Source organism: Triturus cristatus, chromosome 4_1 (assembly GCF_964204655.1).
Source record: "Triturus cristatus chromosome 4_1, aTriCri1.1, whole genome shotgun sequence".
Taxonomy (NCBI): domain Eukaryota; kingdom Metazoa; phylum Chordata; class Amphibia; order Caudata; family Salamandridae; genus Triturus; species Triturus cristatus.
In genome coordinates this window covers 146,081,617-146,098,151 of record NC_140585.1, presented here as the reverse complement: position 1 = coordinate 146,098,151, position 16,535 = coordinate 146,081,617, and the positions used below count along the sequence as shown (strand labels likewise).

Below are 16,535 nucleotides of genomic sequence, written 5' to 3'. Positions count from 1 at the left end.
TTCGTGCACGTTTCTTTTTTCAATTAAGTACACAGAAGGTTAAAACGAAAAGGCAGACATCCTTCGCAAAAAGTGTCCCACTTAAAAATTGCCCGTGATTGATCGTAAAAGTTATGAGACCGCATTAGTAAATCAGATGATGTCATGAGTGGAAAGCGCCACATTCTAGATGAAATTCTAAATAAAGGTAGAGTTGTCATGCTTTAAAAAATGCGATGGAATCCTCCCCGTCGGGGAATTGAACCCCGGTCTCCCGCGTGACAGGCGGGGATACTGACCACTATACTAACGAGGAACAGCTGCACCTGGTCTCGCTGAGCCGCTCCTTATGTGGCTGAAAACCCTCCTGTCCATCCTCATATGCTACGAATTTGTGCCATTTATCAACTCCTTCACACCAACACAGGGGCCCACAGGCTCAATAAACACACACACACTCCCTCACACAATACACACACAAACACACTCCTGCCTCACAAGATCCTTCTCACCTCCTAGCAGACACTCTCAGCAGCGCTCTCAGCAGCATCACCTGATGCCAGAGTCACAGCAACCAGCTCCCACGGCTGCTTCTGACGGCCCCGGCCTGGATCTTCAGCCCAGGGGCCCCTGGCTCTCTCTGATGCTGGAGGATTGCAGCGGGGGCTGCACACAGGGAGTGGGGAGGGAGACGCTCCCTCCCACCCGCCCACCCGCCCGCCTGCGCCAAAGGAGAAAGCTGGCTTGTAAAGGAGAAGAGAGGAGGCAGGAAAAGCCCAGGTGTGCGAGTGTCTGAGAAAGAGGCGCTTTGAATTGTGAAGCAGAGGAAAAAAGTGAAGACTTTGCAAAATTCCTTCGAGCCGGATTTGAACCAGCGACCTAAGGATATCAGCTTCCCCACTACAGTCCTCCGCTCTACCAACTGAGCTATCGAAGGCTCGGTGATGTAGGGATGACAAGGCGCTATATGGCATGAGGTGTGAGCAGCGTGCCCAGCCGCCTAGGCAGCACTCTGTCTCTAAACAGCAGCTCAAGGCCTTCATAAAGCGCCAAACCCTACAATGGAGACTTTCCTTCCCTGCACAAAGCCAGCAAAGGAAAACAAACAGGCCACCTGCCTTTCTCAATGCTTCTTTCAAATGCTAAGACATCACTTTGCGCACCTTAGAGCAACCTGTCCAGACACACTTACAAACTACCTTAGAAACGCCTCTCAAGGGCGACTATGACTGGCGCCCCAGACCAACCACCTCCCTTCTCTCCAGCCCCTAGCTAGAAGAATAGGAGACCTCACCCGGAGGATACAGACTCCAGAGTGACGGGCTAGAGACGCCCTTTGGGAGACATGACGGCACCAGGGCCGGACTGGCCATACGGGTAAAGAGAGAGCCCCCGCTGGACAGAGAGACTGAGGGACTCCGCCCATCCTGCGTAAATCCGGGCTTGGTGAGCAGTATCCCGCCCGCCCGTGTTGCTCTCCCCCTCCAATGCTGCTCTTCCCCATCTCCCTATCTGGCTTCACGTTAATACTATAAGTCCCCACCTCCTCTTTGCTTCCTTCCACCCAACCAGCAGATATCCATCAAACTAGGTGGGTCGCAGAATACTGGCATTCTGACAATTGGCTCGAGCCTGTCAACAATTTGGCAAGCTGCCATCTCCGAAGCTATAGTGTAGCAAGCTCCAGAAGCGAATCTCTCCCTTTCAATGTTGTCTTGAAACTGGATTCTTCATAGAGCTGGAGACCCCTAGAAACAGGCCTCCTGGATTTGCCAGTGCTTCTTCCAAGCGGTAACCCATCCTTTGTGAAGAACAAGCTTTGATGACCAGCATTCAGTTTTCTATCAGTGTTTTGTCTGTGTGCCTGAAAGGTGACGTTGTTATTAGCAGGTGGCAGGTCAAGTAAAGAAGAAATGTATGTAATAAAAGATTTGCGATGTAGAACCTTAAAAAATGTGTTTAGATAGGATGAAAAAAAACTAGAAGTATACCGTGGGGAGAAAAAAAGAGTCCCTTCCCTGACCGGGAATCGAACCCGGGCCACGGCGGTGAGAGCGCCGAATCCTAACCACTAGACCACCAGGGAGCACTGGGTGCTCTGGAGCAGCACCTGCTCCAAGACATACCACCAGGGTGAGGCCGCCTGTGCTGCTGTCACAGGGTTTTGTGCATCAACTAAAGTAAGCAGGAAAACACACACACATCAACCTAACACTGGCAAGCTAGTCTTTACTACACTTTGGAAAACATCATGGGACACACAAAAAAAACACTGCTTTCAGGCACACCCCCAACAAAGCAATCTACTGAACGTTAAATAGACTCAGATCTCGGGACAGTTTCCATCCCTGGAAGACGCATGGGACCTTCATAACACACAACTAACTGGAGAGCAAAAACAGCAAGAACCAATTAACCATCCAGAAAAATACCAGTCACTGTTCTAGGTCAGCTCCTCTTCTCAGGGCACCAGCGGGAGGTCAGCGCCTCTTCTCAGGGCACCAGCGGGAGGTCAGCGCCTCTTCTCAGGGCACCAGCTGGAGGTCAGCACCTCTTCTCATTGCACTAGCGGGGGGTCAGCGCCTCTTCTCAGGGGCCCTTGCAGGAGGGCAGCGCCTCTTCTCAGGGCACCAGCTGGAGGTCAGCGCCTCTTCTCAGGGCACCAGCGGGAGGTCAGCGCCTCTTCTCAGGGCACCAGCTGGAGGTCAGCGCCTCTTCTCAGGGCACTAGCGGGGATCAGCACCTCTTCTCAGGTACCCCTGAAGGAGGGCAGTCCCTTTTCTCATGGCACCAGCGGGAGGTCAGCGCCTCTACTCAGGGCACCAGCAGGAGATAAGCGCCTCTTCTCAGGGCACCAGCGGGGGTCAGCTCCTCCTCTCAGAGCACCAGAGGGAGGGCAGTGCCTCTCCTCAGAGCACCAGCGGGGGGGGGGGGGTCAGTGCCTCTTCTCAGGGCCCCAGCGGGGTGTTAGCACCTCTACTCAGGGCACCAGCGGGGGGTCAGTGCCTCTTCTCAGGGCACCAGCAGGAGGTCAGCGCCTCTTCTTAGGGCACCAGCGGGAGGTCAGCACCTCTTCTCAGGGCACCAGCGGGAGGTCAGCACCTCTTCTCAGGGCACCAGCTGGAGGTCAGCGCCTCTTCTCAGGGCACTAGCGGGGGGGTCAGCACCTCTTCTCAGGGGCCCTTGCAGGAGGGCAGCGCCTCTTCTCAGGGCATCAGCTGGAGGTCAGCGCCTCTTCTCAGGGGCCCTTGCAGGAGGGCAGCGCCTCTTCTCAGGGCACCAGCTGGAGGTCAGCGCCTCTTCTCAGGGCACCAGCTGGAGGTCAGCGCCTCTTCTCAGGGCACTAGCGGGGGGGGTCAGCGCCTCTTCTCAGGGGCCCTTGCAGGAGGGCAGCGCCTATTCTCATGGCACCAGCTGGAGGTCAGCGCCTCTTCTCAGGGGCCCTTGCAGGAGGGCAGCGCCTCTTCTCAGGGCACCAGCTGGAGGTCAGCGCCACTTCTCAGGGCACTAGCGGGGAATCAGCACCTCTTCTCAGGTACCCCTGAAGGAGGGCAGTCCCTTTTCTCATGGCACCAGCGGGAGGTCAGCGCCTCTACTCAGGGCACCAGCAGGAGGTAAGCGCCTCTTCTCAGGGCACCAGCGGGGGTCAGCTCCTCCTCTCAGGGCACCAGAGGGAGGGCAGTGCCTCTCCTCAGGGCACCAGCGGGGTGTCAGCGCCTCTACTCAGGGCACCAGCGGGGGGTCAGTGCCTCTTCTCAGGGCACCAGCGGGGGTCTGCTCCTCTTCTCAGGGACCCCTGTAGGAGGGCAGCAGACCTTCTGGGGGATGCCTGCAGCTCGTCCAAGGCCTCGTCAAAGCTCTCAAGTAAGCCCAGATCTGAGCATGAGCGCTTCACCCAGACCAGGGTGTTGCTTTGGATGCTGGCTCCCCTTGCCCTCAGTTTAGAGTGTTAGAAACTACAAGTAGCAGAATACACTGCAATAGCCTGAAAGGAATTTGGTACTCATGCTGGACCTAGGCAATATAAGATCTCTGACGAGGATGGTGGGGAGTGCACGTGCAGGCCAGTGGAACTTTCACTTTCACAATGTGCCTGTAAGCCCTAAAACATTAGACCGAAACAAAGATAAATAAAACGCTTCAACGTCATAAAAAATAATTCCTCATTCAGAGCGCGATCCATCATTTCATTTATGTCTCTTGAAAAAACAACAGGCTTCAACGCATATGATTGATCATGTAGTCATTTGATTTTGATGTAAATAACAAGGCTTCGTGCACGTTTCTTTTTTCAATTAAGTACACAGAAGGTTAAAACGAAAAGGCAGACATCCTTCGCAAAAAGTGTCCCACTTAAAAATTGCCCGTGATTGATCGTAAAAGTTATGAGACCGCATTAGTAAATCAGATGATGTCATGAGTGGAAAGCGCCACATTCTAGATGAAATTCTAAATAAAGGTAGAGTTGTCATGCTTTAAAAAATGCGATGGAATCCTCCCCGTCGGGGAATTGAACCCCGGTCTCCCGCGTGACAGGCGGGGATACTGACCACTATACTAACGAGGAACAGCTGCACCTGGTCTCGCTGAGCCGCTCCTTATGTGGCTGAAAACCCTCCTGTCCATCCTCATATGCTACGAATTTGTGCCATTTATCAACTCCTTCACACCAACACAGGGGCCCACAGGCTCAATAAACACACACACACTCCCTCACACAATACACACACAAACACACTCCTGCCTCACAAGATCCTTCTCACCTCCTAGCAGACACTCTCAGCAGCGCTCTCAGCAGCATCACCTGATGCCAGAGTCACAGCAACCAGCTCCCACGGCTGCTTCTGACGGCCCCGGCCTGGATCTTCAGCCCAGGGGCCCCTGGCTCTCTCTGATGCTGGAGGATTGCAGCGGGGGCTGCACACAGGGAGTGGGGAGGGAGACGCTCCCTCCCACCCGCCCACCCGCTCCAAAGGAGAAAGCTGGCTTGTAAAGGAGAAGAGAGGAGGCAGGAAAAGCCCAGGTGTGCGAGTGTCTGAGAAAGAGGCGCTTTGAATTGTGAAGCAGAGGAAAAAAGTGAAGACTTTGCAAAATTCCTTCGAGCCGGATTTGAACCAGCGACCTAAGGATATCAGCTTCCCCACTACAGTCCTCCGCTCTACCAACTGAGCTATCGAAGGCTCGGTGATGTAGGGATGACAAGGCGCTATATGGCATGAGGTGTGAGCAGCGTGCCCAGCCGCCTAGGCAGCACTCTGTCTCTAAACAGCAGCTCAAGGCCTTCATAAAGCGCCAAACCCTACAATGGAGACTTTCCTTCCCTGCACAAAGCCAGCAAAGGAAAACAAACAGGCCACCTGCCTTTCTCAATGCTTCTTTCAAATGCTAAGACATCACTTTGCGCACCTTAGAGCAACCTGTCCAGACACACTTACAAACTACCTTAGAAACGCCTCTCAAGGGCGACTATGACTGGCGCCCCAGACCAACCACCTCCCTTCTCTCCAGCCCCTAGCTAGAAGAATAGGAGACCTCACCCGGAGGATACAGACTCCAGAGTGACGGGCTAGAGACGCCCTTTGGGAGACATGACGGCACCAGGGCCGGACTGGCCATACGGGTAAAGAGAGAGCCCCCGCTGGACAGAGAGACTGAGGGACTCCGCCCATCCTGCGTAAATCCGGGCTTGGTGAGCAGTATCCCGCCCGCCCGTGTTGCTCTCCCCCTCCAATGCTGCTCTTCCCCATCTCCCTATCTGGCTTCACGTTAATACTATAAGCCCCCACCTCCTCTTTGCTTCCTTCCACCCAACCAGCAGATATCCATCAAACTAGGTGGGTCGCAGAATACTGGCATTCTGACAATTGGCTCGAGCCTGTCAACAATTTGGCAAGCTGCCATCTCCGAAGCTATAGTGTAGCAAGCTCCAGAAGCGAATCTCTCCCTTTCAATGTTGTCTTGAAACTGGATTCTTCATAGAGCTGGAGACCCCTAGAAACAGGCCTCCTGGATTTGCCAGTGCTTCTTCCAAGCGGTAACCCATCCTTTGTGAAGAACAAGCTTTGATGACCAGCATTCAGTTTTCTATCAGTGTTTTGTCTGTGTGCCTGAAAGGTGACGTTGTTATTAGCAGGTGGCAGGTCAAGTAAAGAAGAAATGTATGTAATAAAAGATTTGCGATGTAGAACCTTAAAAAATGTGTTTAGATAGGATGAAAAAAAACTAGAAGTATACCGTGGGGAGAAAAAAAGAGTCCCTTCCCTGACCGGGAATCGAACCCGGGCCACGGCGGTGAGAGCGCCGAATCCTAACCACTAGACCACCAGGGAGCACTGGGTGCTCTGGAGCAGCACCTGCTCCAAGACATACCACCAGGGTGAGGCCGCCTGTGCTGCTGTCACAGGGTTTTGTGCATCAACTAAAGTAAGCAGGAAAACACACACACATCAACCTAACACTGGCAAGCTAGTCTTTACTACACTTTGGAAAACATCATGGGACACACAAAAAAAACACTGCTTTCAGGCACACCCCCAACAAAGCAATCTACTGAACGTTAAATAGACTCAGATCTCGGGACAGTTTCCATCCCTGGAAGACGCATGGGACCTTCATAACACACAACTAACTGGAGAGCAAAAACAGCAAGAACCAATTAACCATCCAGAAAAATACCAGTCACTGTTCTAGGTCAGCTCCTCTTCTCAGGGCACCAGCGGGAGGTCAGCGCCTCTTCTCAGGGCACCAGCGGGAGGTCAGCGCCTCTTCTCAGGGCACCAGCTGGAGGTCAGCACCTCTTCTCAGGGCACTAGCGGGGGGTCAGCGCCTCTTCTCAGGGGCCCTTGCAGGAGGGCAGCGCCTCTTCTCAGGGCACCAGCTGGAGGTCAGCGCCTCTTCTCAGGGCACTAGCGGGGGGGTCAGCGCCTCTTCTCAGGGGCCTTTGCAGGAGGGCAGCGCCTCTTCTCAGGGCACCAGCTGGAGGTCAGTGCCTCTTCTCAGGGCACTAGCGGGGGGTCAGCGCCTCTTCTCAGGGGCCCTTGCAGGAGGGCAGCGCCTCTTCTCAGGGCACCAGCTGGAGGTCAGCGCCTCTTCTCAGGGCACCAGCGGGAGGTCAGCGCCTCTTCTCAGGGCACCAGCTGGAGGTCAGCGCCTCTTCTCAGGGCACTAGCGGGGATCAGCACCTCTTCTCAGGTACCCCTGAAGGAGGGCAGTCCCTTTTCTCATGGCACCAGCGGGAGGTCAGCGCCTCTACTCAGGGCACCAGCAGGAGATAAGCGCCTCTTCTCAGGGCACCAGCGGGGGTCAGCTCCTCCTCTCAGAGCACCAGAGGGAGGGCAGTGCCTCTCCTCAGAGCACCAGCGGGGGGGGGGGGGGTCAGTGCCTCTTCTCAGGGCCCCAGCGGGGTGTCAGCACCTCTACTCAGGGCACCAGCGGGGGGTCAGTGCCTCTTCTCAGGGCACCAGCAGGAGGTCAGCGCCTCTTCTTAGGGCACCAGCGGGAGGTCAGCACCTCTTCTCAGGGCACCAGCGGGAGGTCAGCACCTCTTCTCAGGGCACCAGCTGGAGGTCAGCGCCTCTTCTCAGGGCACTAGCGGGGGGGTCAGCACCTCTTCTCAGGGGCCCTTGCAGGAGGGCAGCGCCTCTTCTCAGGGCATCAGCTGGAGGTCAGCGCCTCTTCTCAGGGGCCCTTGCAGGAGGGCAGCGCCTCTTCTCAGGGCACCAGCTGGAGGTCAGCGCCTCTTCTCAGGGCACCAGCTGGAGGTCAGCGCCTCTTCTCAGGGCACTAGCGGGGGGGGTCAGCGCCTCTTCTCAGGGGCCCTTGCAGGAGGGCAGCGCCTATTCTCATGGCACCAGCTGGAGGTCAGCGCCTCTTCTCAGGGGCCCTTGCAGGAGGGCAGCGCCTCTTCTCAGGGCACCAGCTGGAGGTCAGCGCCACTTCTCAGGGCACTAGCGGGGAATCAGCACCTCTTCTCAGGTACCCCTGAAGGAGGGCAGTCCCTTTTCTCATGGCACCAGCGGGAGGTCAGCGCCTCTACTCAGGGCACCAGCAGGAGGTAAGCGCCTCTTCTCAGGGCATCAGCGGGGGTCAGCTCCTCCTCTCAGGGCACCAGAGGGAGGGCAGTGCCTCTCCTCAGGGCACCAGCGGGGTGTCAGCGCCTCTACTCAGGGCACCAGCGGGGGGTCAGTGCCTCTTCTCAGGGCACCAGCGGGGGTCTGCTCCTCTTCTCAGGGACCCCTGTAGGAGGGCAGCAGACCTTCTGGGGGATGCCTGCAGCTCGTCCAAGGCCTCGTCAAAGCTCTCAAGTAAGCCCAGATCTGAGCATGAGCGCTTCACCCAGACCAGGGTGTTGCTTTGGATGCTGGCTCCCCTCGCCCTCAGTTTAGAGTGTTAGAAACTACAAGTAGCAGAATACACTGCAATAGCCTGAAAGGAATTTGGTACTCATGCTGGACCTAGGCAATATAAGATCTCTGACGAGGATGGTGGGGAGTGCACGTGCAGGCCAGTGGAACTTTCACTTTCACAATGTGCCTGTAAGCCCTAAAACATTAGACCGAAACAAAGATAAATAAAACGCTTCAACGTCATAAAAAATAATTCCTCATTCAGAGCGCGATCCATCATTTCATTTATGTCTCTTGAAAAAACAACAGGCTTCAACGCATATGATTGATCATGTAGTCATTTGATTTTGATGTAAATAACAAGGCTTCGTGCACGTTTCTTTTTTCAATTAAGTACACAGAAGGTTAAAACGAAAAGGCAGACATCCTTCGCAAAAAGTGTCCCACTTAAAAATTGCCCGTGATTGATCGTAAAAGTTATGAGACCGCATTAGTAAATCAGATGATGTCATGAGTGGAAAGCGCCACATTCTAGATGAAATTCTAAATAAAGGTAGAGTTGTCATGCTTTAAAAAATGCGATGGAATCCTCCCCGTCGGGGAATTGAACCCCGGTCTCCCGCGTGACAGGCGGGGATACTGACCACTATACTAACGAGGAACAGCTGCACCTGGTCTCGCTGAGCCGCTCCTTATGTGGCTGAAAACCCTCCTGTCCATCCTCATATGCTACGAATTTGTGCCATTTATCAACTCCTTCACACCAACACAGGGGCCCACAGGCTCAATAAACACACACACACTCCCTCACACAATACACACACAAACACACTCCTGCCTCACAAGATCCTTCTCACCTCCTAGCAGACACTCTCAGCAGCGCTCTCAGCAGCATCACCTGATGCCAGAGTCACAGCAACCAGCTCCCACGGCTGCTTCTGACGGCCCCGGCCTGGATCTTCAGCCCAGGGGCCCCTGGCTCTCTCTGATGCTGGAGGATTGCAGCGGGGGCTGCACACAGGGAGTGGGGAGGGAGACGCTCCCTCCCACCCGCCCACCCGCCCGCCTGCGCCAAAGGAGAAAGCTGGCTTGTAAAGGAGAAGAGAGGAGGCAGGAAAAGCCCAGGTGTGCGAGTGTCTGAGAAAGAGGCGCTTTGAATTGTGAAGCAGAGGAAAAAAGTGAAGACTTTGCAAAATTCCTTCGAGCCGGATTTGAACCAGCGACCTAAGGATATCAGCTTCCCCACTACAGTCCTCCGCTCTACCAACTGAGCTATCGAAGGCTCGGTGATGTAGGGATGACAAGGCGCTATATGGCATGAGGTGTGAGCAGCGTGCCCAGCCGCCTAGGCAGCACTCTGTCTCTAAACAGCAGCTCAAGGCCTTCATAAAGCGCCAAACCCTACAATGGAGACTTTCCTTCCCTGCACAAAGCCAGCAAAGGAAAACAAACAGGCCACCTGCCTTTCTCAATGCTTCTTTCAAATGCTAAGACATCACTTTGCGCACCTTAGAGCAACCTGTCCAGACACACTTACAAACTACCTTAGAAACGCCTCTCAAGGGCGACTATGACTGGCGCCCCAGACCAACCACCTCCCTTCTCTCCAGCCCCTAGCTAGAAGAATAGGAGACCTCACCCGGAGGATACAGACTCCAGAGTGACGGGCTAGAGACGCCCTTTGGGAGACATGACGGCACCAGGGCCGGACTGGCCATACGGGTAAAGAGAGAGCCCCCGCTGGACAGAGAGACTGAGGGACTCCGCCCATCCTGCGTAAATCCGGGCTTGGTGAGCAGTATCCCGCCCGCCCGTGTTGCTCTCCCCCTCCAATGCTGCTCTTCCCCATCTCCCTATCTGGCTTCACGTTAATACTATAAGTCCCCACCTCCTCTTTGCTTCCTTCCACCCAACCAGCAGATATCCATCAAACTAGGTGGGTCGCAGAATACTGGCATTCTGACAATTGGCTCGAGCCTGTCAACAATTTGGCAAGCTGCCATCTCCGAAGCTATAGTGTAGCAAGCTCCAGAAGCGAATCTCTCCCTTTCAATGTTGTCTTGAAACTGGATTCTTCATAGAGCTGGAGACCCCTAGAAACAGGCCTCCTGGATTTGCCAGTGCTTCTTCCAAGCGGTAACCCATCCTTTGTGAAGAACAAGCTTTGATGACCAGCATTCAGTTTTCTATCAGTGTTTTGTCTGTGTGCCTGAAAGGTGACGTTGTTATTAGCAGGTGGCAGGTCAAGTAAAGAAGAAATGTATGTAATAAAAGATTTGCGATGTAGAACCTTAAAAAATGTGTTTAGATAGGATGAAAAAAAACTAGAAGTATACCGTGGGGAGAAAAAAAGAGTCCCTTCCCTGACCGGGAATCGAACCCGGGCCACGGCGGTGAGAGCGCCGAATCCTAACCACTAGACCACCAGGGAGCACTGGGTGCTCTGGAGCAGCACCTGCTCCAAGACATACCACCAGGGTGAGGCCGCCTGTGCTGCTGTCACAGGGTTTTGTGCATCAACTAAAGTAAGCAGGAAAACACACACACATCAACCTAACACTGGCAAGCTAGTCTTTACTACACTTTGGAAAACATCATGGGACACACAAAAAAAACACTGCTTTCAGGCACACCCCCAACAAAGCAATCTACTGAACGTTAAATAGACTCAGATCTCGGGACAGTTTCCATCCCTGGAAGACGCATGGGACCTTCATAACACACAACTAACTGGAGAGCAAAAACAGCAAGAACCAATTAACCATCCAGAAAAATACCAGTCACTGTTCTAGGTCAGCTCCTCTTCTCAGGGCACCAGCGGGAGGTCAGCGCCTCTTCTCAGGGCACCAGCGGGAGGTCAGCGCCTCTTCTCAGGGCACCAGCTGGAGGTCAGCACCTCTTCTCATTGCACTAGCGGGGGGTCAGCGCCTCTTCTCAGGGGCCCTTGCAGGAGGGCAGCGCCTCTTCTCAGGGCACCAGCTGGAGGTCAGCGCCTCTTCTCAGGGCACCAGCGGGAGGTCAGCGCCTCTTCTCAGGGCACCAGCTGGAGGTCAGCGCCTCTTCTCAGGGCACTAGCGGGGATCAGCACCTCTTCTCAGGTACCCCTGAAGGAGGGCAGTCCCTTTTCTCATGGCACCAGCGGGAGGTCAGCGCCTCTACTCAGGGCACCAGCAGGAGATAAGCGCCTCTTCTCAGGGCACCAGCGGGGGTCAGCTCCTCCTCTCAGAGCACCAGAGGGAGGGCAGTGCCTCTCCTCAGAGCACCAGCGGGGGGGGGGGGGTCAGTGCCTCTTCTCAGGGCCCCAGCGGGGTGTTAGCACCTCTACTCAGGGCACCAGCGGGGGGTCAGTGCCTCTTCTCAGGGCACCAGCAGGAGGTCAGCGCCTCTTCTTAGGGCACCAGCGGGAGGTCAGCACCTCTTCTCAGGGCACCAGCGGGAGGTCAGCACCTCTTCTCAGGGCACCAGCTGGAGGTCAGCGCCTCTTCTCAGGGCACTAGCGGGGGGGTCAGCACCTCTTCTCAGGGGCCCTTGCAGGAGGGCAGCGCCTCTTCTCAGGGCATCAGCTGGAGGTCAGCGCCTCTTCTCAGGGGCCCTTGCAGGAGGGCAGCGCCTCTTCTCAGGGCACCAGCTGGAGGTCAGCGCCTCTTCTCAGGGCACCAGCTGGAGGTCAGCGCCTCTTCTCAGGGCACTAGCGGGGGGGGTCAGCGCCTCTTCTCAGGGGCCCTTGCAGGAGGGCAGCGCCTATTCTCATGGCACCAGCTGGAGGTCAGCGCCTCTTCTCAGGGGCCCTTGCAGGAGGGCAGCGCCTCTTCTCAGGGCACCAGCTGGAGGTCAGCGCCACTTCTCAGGGCACTAGCGGGGAATCAGCACCTCTTCTCAGGTACCCCTGAAGGAGGGCAGTCCCTTTTCTCATGGCACCAGCGGGAGGTCAGCGCCTCTACTCAGGGCACCAGCAGGAGGTAAGCGCCTCTTCTCAGGGCACCAGCGGGGGTCAGCTCCTCCTCTCAGGGCACCAGAGGGAGGGCAGTGCCTCTCCTCAGGGCACCAGCGGGGTGTCAGCGCCTCTACTCAGGGCACCAGCGGGGGGTCAGTGCCTCTTCTCAGGGCACCAGCGGGGGTCTGCTCCTCTTCTCAGGGACCCCTGTAGGAGGGCAGCAGACCTTCTGGGGGATGCCTGCAGCTCGTCCAAGGCCTCGTCAAAGCTCTCAAGTAAGCCCAGATCTGAGCATGAGCGCTTCACCCAGACCAGGGTGTTGCTTTGGATGCTGGCTCCCCTTGCCCTCAGTTTAGAGTGTTAGAAACTACAAGTAGCAGAATACACTGCAATAGCCTGAAAGGAATTTGGTACTCATGCTGGACCTAGGCAATATAAGATCTCTGACGAGGATGGTGGGGAGTGCACGTGCAGGCCAGTGGAACTTTCACTTTCACAATGTGCCTGTAAGCCCTAAAACATTAGACCGAAACAAAGATAAATAAAACGCTTCAACGTCATAAAAAATAATTCCTCATTCAGAGCGCGATCCATCATTTCATTTATGTCTCTTGAAAAAACAACAGGCTTCAACGCATATGATTGATCATGTAGTCATTTGATTTTGATGTAAATAACAAGGCTTCGTGCACGTTTCTTTTTTCAATTAAGTACACAGAAGGTTAAAACGAAAAGGCAGACATCCTTCGCAAAAAGTGTCCCACTTAAAAATTGCCCGTGATTGATCGTAAAAGTTATGAGACCGCATTAGTAAATCAGATGATGTCATGAGTGGAAAGCGCCACATTCTAGATGAAATTCTAAATAAAGGTAGAGTTGTCATGCTTTAAAAAATGCGATGGAATCCTCCCCGTCGGGGAATTGAACCCCGGTCTCCCGCGTGACAGGCGGGGATACTGACCACTATACTAACGAGGAACAGCTGCACCTGGTCTCGCTGAGCCGCTCCTTATGTGGCTGAAAACCCTCCTGTCCATCCTCATATGCTACGAATTTGTGCCATTTATCAACTCCTTCACACCAACACAGGGGCCCACAGGCTCAATAAACACACACACACTCCCTCACACAATACACACACAAACACACTCCTGCCTCACAAGATCCTTCTCACCTCCTAGCAGACACTCTCAGCAGCGCTCTCAGCAGCATCACCTGATGCCAGAGTCACAGCAACCAGCTCCCACGGCTGCTTCTGACGGCCCCGGCCTGGATCTTCAGCCCAGGGGCCCCTGGCTCTCTCTGATGCTGGAGGATTGCAGCGGGGGCTGCACACAGGGAGTGGGGAGGGAGACGCTCCCTCCCACCCGCCCACCCGCCCGCCTGCGCCAAAGGAGAAAGCTGGCTTGTAAAGGAGAAGAGAGGAGGCAGGAAAAGCCCAGGTGTGCGAGTGTCTGAGAAAGAGGCGCTTTGAATTGTGAAGCAGAGGAAAAAAGTGAAGACTTTGCAAAATTCCTTCGAGCCGGATTTGAACCAGCGACCTAAGGATATCAGCTTCCCCACTACAGTCCTCCGCTCTACCAACTGAGCTATCGAAGGCTCGGTGATGTAGGGATGACAAGGCGCTATATGGCATGAGGTGTGAGCAGCGTGCCCAGCCGCCTAGGCAGCACTCTGTCTCTAAACAGCAGCTCAAGGCCTTCATAAAGCGCCAAACCCTACAATGGAGACTTTCCTTCCCTGCACAAAGCCAGCAAAGGAAAACAAACAGGCCACCTGCCTTTCTCAATGCTTCTTTCAAATGCTAAGACATCACTTTGCGCACCTTAGAGCAACCTGTCCAGACACACTTACAAACTACCTTAGAAACGCCTCTCAAGGGCGACTATGACTGGCGCCCCAGACCAACCACCTCCCTTCTCTCCAGCCCCTAGCTAGAAGAATAGGAGACCTCACCCGGAGGATACAGACTCCAGAGTGACGGGCTAGAGACGCCCTTTGGGAGACATGACGGCACCAGGGCCGGACTGGCCATACGGGTAAAGAGAGAGCCCCCGCTGGACAGAGAGACTGAGGGACTCCGCCCATCCTGCGTAAATCCGGGCTTGGTGAGCAGTATCCCGCCCGCCCGTGTTGCTCTCCCCCTCCAATGCTGCTCTTCCCCATCTCCCTATCTGGCTTCACGTTAATACTATAAGCCCCCACCTCCTCTTTGCTTCCTTCCACCCAACCAGCAGATATCCATCAAACTAGGTGGGTCGCAGAATACTGGCATTCTGACAATTGGCTCGAGCCTGTCAACAATTTGGCAAGCTGCCATCTCCGAAGCTATAGTGTAGCAAGCTCCAGAAGCGAATCTCTCCCTTTCAATGTTGTCTTGAAACTGGATTCTTCATAGAGCTGGAGACCCCTAGAAACAGGCCTCCTGGATTTGCCAGTGCTTCTTCCAAGCGGTAACCCATCCTTTGTGAAGAACAAGCTTTGATGACCAGCATTCAGTTTTCTATCAGTGTTTTGTCTGTGTGCCTGAAAGGTGACGTTGTTATTAGCAGGTGGCAGGTCAAGTAAAGAAGAAATGTATGTAATAAAAGATTTGCGATGTAGAACCTTAAAAAATGTGTTTAGATAGGATGAAAAAAAACTAGAAGTATACCGTGGGGAGAAAAAAAGAGTCCCTTCCCTGACCGGGAATCGAACCCGGGCCACGGCGGTGAGAGCGCCGAATCCTAACCACTAGACCACCAGGGAGCACTGGGTGCTCTGGAGCAGCACCTGCTCCAAGACATACCACCAGGGTGAGGCCGCCTGTGCTGCTGTCACAGGGTTTTGTGCATCAACTAAAGTAAGCAGGAAAACACACACACATCAACCTAACACTGGCAAGCTAGTCTTTACTACACTTTGGAAAACATCATGGGACACACAAAAAAAACACTGCTTTCAGGCACACCCCCAACAAAGCAATCTACTGAACGTTAAATAGACTCAGATCTCGGGACAGTTTCCATCCCTGGAAGACGCATGGGACCTTCATAACACACAACTAACTGGAGAGCAAAAACAGCAAGAACCAATTAACCATCCAGAAAAATACCAGTCACTGTTCTAGGTCAGCTCCTCTTCTCAGGGCACCAGCGGGAGGTCAGCGCCTCTTCTCAGGGCACCAGCGGGAGGTCAGCGCCTCTTCTCAGGGCACCAGCTGGAGGTCAGCACCTCTTCTCAGGGCACTAGCGGGGGGTCAGCGCCTCTTCTCAGGGGCCCTTGCAGGAGGGCAGCGCCTCTTCTCAGGGCACCAGCTGGAGGTCAGCGCCTCTTCTCAGGGCACTAGCGGGGGGGTCAGCGCCTCTTCTCAGGGGCCTTTGCAGGAGGGCAGCGCCTCTTCTCAGGGCACCAGCTGGAGGTCAGTGCCTCTTCTCAGGGCACTAGCGGGGGGTCAGCGCCTCTTCTCAGGGGCCCTTGCAGGAGGGCAGCGCCTCTTCTCAGGGCACCAGCTGGAGGTCAGCGCCTCTTCTCAGGGCACCAGCGGGAGGTCAGCGCCTCTTCTCAGGGCACCAGCTGGAGGTCAGCGCCTCTTCTCAGGGCACTAGCGGGGATCAGCACCTCTTCTCAGGTACCCCTGAAGGAGGGCAGTCCCTTTTCTCATGGCACCAGCGGGAGGTCAGCGCCTCTACTCAGGGCACCAGCAGGAGATAAGCGCCTCTTCTCAGGGCACCAGCGGGGGTCAGCTCCTCCTCTCAGAGCACCAGAGGGAGGGCAGTGCCTCTCCTCAGAGCACCAGCGGGGGGGGGGGGGGGTCAGTGCCTCTTCTCAGGGCCCCAGCGGGGTGTCAGCACCTCTACTCAGGGCACCAGCGGGGGGTCAGTGCCTCTTCTCAGGGCACCAGCAGGAGGTCAGCGCCTCTTCTTAGGGCACCAGCGGGAGGTCAGCACCTCTTCTCAGGGCACCAGCGGGAGGTCAGCACCTCTTCTCAGGGCACCAGCTGGAGGTCAGCGCCTCTTCTCAGGGCACTAGCGGGGGGGTCAGCACCTCTTCTCAGGGGCCCTTGCAGGAGGGCAGCGCCTCTTCTCAGGGCATCAGCTGGAGGTCAGCGCCTCTTCTCAGGGGCCCTTGCAGGAGGGCAGCGCCTCTTCTCAGGGCACCAGCTGGAGGTCAGCGCCTCTTCTCAGGGCACCAGCTGGAGGTCAGCGCCTCTTCTCAGGGCACTAGCGGGGGGGGTCAGCGCCTCTTCTCAGGGGCCCTTGCAGGAGGGCAGCGCCTATTCTCATGGCACCAGCTGG

The 16,535-nt window shown here is 55.2% G+C and overlaps 8 non-coding genes across 8 annotated transcripts; all 8 read right to left on the bottom strand.

Moving 5' to 3' along the window:
- Positions 1–223: 223 nt before the first annotated feature.
- On the bottom strand, positions 224–295 carry TRNAD-GUC (transfer RNA aspartic acid (anticodon GUC)). Its single transcript has one exon. It is a non-coding gene; the product is annotated as a tRNA-Asp (tRNA).
- A 1,698-nt stretch (positions 296–1,993) lies between these two features.
- TRNAE-CUC (transfer RNA glutamic acid (anticodon CUC)) lies at positions 1,994–2,065 on the bottom strand. Its single transcript has one exon. It is a non-coding gene; the product is annotated as a tRNA-Glu (tRNA).
- Positions 2,066–4,474: 2,409 nt separating this feature from the next.
- TRNAD-GUC (transfer RNA aspartic acid (anticodon GUC)) lies at positions 4,475–4,546 on the bottom strand. The gene has a single exon. It is a non-coding gene; the product is annotated as a tRNA-Asp (tRNA).
- Positions 4,547–6,236: 1,690 nt separating this feature from the next.
- TRNAE-CUC (transfer RNA glutamic acid (anticodon CUC)) lies at positions 6,237–6,308 on the bottom strand. The gene has a single exon. It is a non-coding gene; the product is annotated as a tRNA-Glu (tRNA).
- A 2,605-nt stretch (positions 6,309–8,913) lies between these two features.
- Positions 8,914–8,985, bottom strand: TRNAD-GUC (transfer RNA aspartic acid (anticodon GUC)). Its single transcript has one exon. It is a non-coding gene; the product is annotated as a tRNA-Asp (tRNA).
- Positions 8,986–10,683: 1,698 nt separating this feature from the next.
- TRNAE-CUC (transfer RNA glutamic acid (anticodon CUC)) lies at positions 10,684–10,755 on the bottom strand. The gene has a single exon. It is a non-coding gene; the product is annotated as a tRNA-Glu (tRNA).
- A 2,409-nt stretch (positions 10,756–13,164) lies between these two features.
- On the bottom strand, positions 13,165–13,236 carry TRNAD-GUC (transfer RNA aspartic acid (anticodon GUC)). The gene has a single exon. It is a non-coding gene; the product is annotated as a tRNA-Asp (tRNA).
- A 1,698-nt stretch (positions 13,237–14,934) lies between these two features.
- On the bottom strand, positions 14,935–15,006 carry TRNAE-CUC (transfer RNA glutamic acid (anticodon CUC)). The gene has a single exon. It is a non-coding gene; the product is annotated as a tRNA-Glu (tRNA).
- Positions 15,007–16,535: the final 1,529 nt, after the last annotated feature.